The 2,393-nt window shown below is 66.9% G+C and overlaps 1 non-coding gene across 1 annotated transcript; it reads left to right on the top strand.

Moving 5' to 3' along the window:
* Positions 1-1,776: 1,776 nt before the first annotated feature.
* On the top strand, positions 1,777-1,930 carry LOC144490797 (5.8S ribosomal RNA). Its single transcript, XR_013497346.1, has one exon. It is a non-coding gene; the product is annotated as a 5.8S ribosomal RNA (ribosomal RNA).
* Positions 1,931-2,393: the final 463 nt, after the last annotated feature.

The raw sequence follows: 2,393 nt of genomic DNA, 5'->3' as shown, positions 1-2,393 counted from the left end.
CCCGTCACTCCTTGAACGCGAAGGCTGGCGCCGGTTGGGCCAGGCAGGAGAGCCTCACGGGGGCCGGCCCCGGGGCCAGGTATCGGACAACCTCTCCGGGGGCCCGAACCGAAACCCGTAACACAGAATAAAAATCGTAACAAGGTTTCTGTTGGTGAACACGTTGTGAAGGATCTTTGTCGGCCGGGGGCCCGCCACCTCTCCGGAGAGGGCGGCCCGTCACTCCTTGAACTCGAAGGCTGCGCCGGTTGGGCCAGGCAGGAGAGCCTCACGGGGGTTGGCCCCGGGGCCGTGGCCCGTACTGACGCTGGCGCCTCCCACGCGGGTGGGAGGTCACACCGACAATTTCGCCGTACCCGTCGAACGGGCCTGGTCACCCGTACGCACGTTCCGCCGAAGCCGGGCGACGTCGATCTCGGTCCCACTCGGTTGGGCCGGCGCGCGGGCGCCGCCACCGACGAGCACGCACACGCTCGGTTGCACGCCGGCAAGTCCATGCGGGTGCCGCACACGCTACGCCTGCGCCGTTGGAAGGGCTTCGCCGTTGGCTTCGTAGGGTGTCTTTGCAGTCCGTCCGAGAGGTGGGGGCACGCACGGCAACACGGCCGGCCTGCCTGCGTGGGACGATGCGGTCCTTTCGTTCAGCGGTTCGGCGGTTTGGCCGGCGCGAGCAGACGCTCGGAGGGAGACGGTGGCGTCAGCCACGCACTCACTCCGCTTCTGCAGTCCGGTCCACTCCGCCCGTTCTAGCTGCTCGTTTGGTCCCTCGCCCGCCAGCAGACCGTTCCGCCGACGGTGCTCCTCCTCCGCAGCGACTTCTGCCTAGCCGCTCTGCCGGGTGCGATGTCACCGGCGTCCGCACCGATCCTCGGCACGGCGCGTGTGCGCACCTGTGGGCCGCCGCCCCGTGCTCCACGTCCGTCCGTGTGTGCCCGCTGTGGGGACCGTCTTCCTCTCGCCTTGGCGACGGCTTGCGGGCTGCGACGTGACCTTGCCACCGCCTTGCAGCATTACATCCGCAGTTGAAACGAAGAGAGCTGCTGCGGGCTTGGGTGCTTGTCCTGGCGGCTTGTCGACGGGACCACGGTGAACGGCCACTGTGTGACTCCGCAGGGAGACGTTCTGGTGCAGTCAGGGGCCTTTTTGTCTCCCGCCGCGGTGAAGCTTTGGTCGCATTCTAGTCACTCTCTTCAAAGCCCGGTGAGGGGTACCTGTTCATGCTCACCATTCCTCCGGCACCCGTGTGCGGAGGGTGGGTGCGAGGTTTAAAGATTCGTTGTCCGCCTGTCGGTCCGGTCTGGTCTCGTGCTGGCTTGAGCGAGCGTCCACCGCGTTCGAGAGAATGTGCCTGTCCGCGGGGGCAGCCGCGCTTGCGAGCGTTCCGCCGCGCCCCCTTCCCCAGCCCGCCGAGGTTGGGGCGTGCGGGGTCGGCTTGCGCCCGTAGCGTCGGCCTGTCCTCCGCGGCTTGCACCCGACTCAGTCCGCTGCGGCCTCGCCTCGACTCTCGAGCCTACCGCCAGACGGTGACACCAGAGAACTCTGCCTCTGGCTGTTGCGGGGCGTGACGGCGCGTGGCGGGCCCCGGCCCCTCACCCACGCCGGCACTCAACGCCTGCGAGCGCCCTGATTCCTCCTTTTTTTCGCTTGATTGTCGCTCGAGTGCGTGCGCCTCCGGGCTCACGCCGTGGTACGCGCCAGGCTGGGGCTCCACCGTCACGTCGGCGGGGGAGCGTTTTGCGCGTCCCAGGATCGGGCAACCGATCCGAAACCCGATACAACTTTTAGCGGTGGATCACTCGGCTCGTGCGTCGATGAAGAACGCAGCTAGCTGCGAGAATTAATGTGAATTGCAGGACACATTGATCATCGACACTTTGAACGCACTTTGCGGCCCCGGGTTCCTCCCGGGGCTACGTCTGTCTGAGGGTCGCTTGACAATCAATCGCACTTCGCGCGCATCCGTGCGCCGAAGAGCGCGGCTGGGGTGTCGCAGAGGTGCCGTCCTCTCTGTCCCCCTAAGTGCAGACCCAGAGTAATCCGCGTCGGAGAGCTTGACCTCTTGGGTGCCGGCGTCCGCCTCCGGGCTCGTCGGCACTGCCCGCTCCCGCACTGGCCCAGCCACCTCGGGGTCGCCGGCACGGCTGTCATCGGGTTGCCAGAGAGAGAGAACGTGACTGCCTCGCTGCCGGGACCGTGTGTGCCTTCCGTTAGGCTCGGGCCAGGGGGGTTGACTCTCTGTTGATGTGTGTGTGTGGCTCGTCCACGGGAAGGATCCGCAAGAGTTGGCTCGGTTGGGTGCTCCGGCACAGAGAGTGAGAGAGTGGAGTGACTGTCCGCTGGACGTCTCCGGACACGTTGCCTCGCGTGGTCCGTGCTCGGTTGCCTGCCGGTGG

Source organism: Mustelus asterias, unplaced genomic scaffold (genome assembly GCF_964213995.1).
Source record: "Mustelus asterias unplaced genomic scaffold, sMusAst1.hap1.1 HAP1_SCAFFOLD_3816, whole genome shotgun sequence".
NCBI lineage: Eukaryota > Metazoa > Chordata > Chondrichthyes > Carcharhiniformes > Triakidae > Mustelus > Mustelus asterias.
Note: the sequence above shows the minus strand (reverse complement) of the source record. Positions and strands in the feature narration are given on the sequence as shown.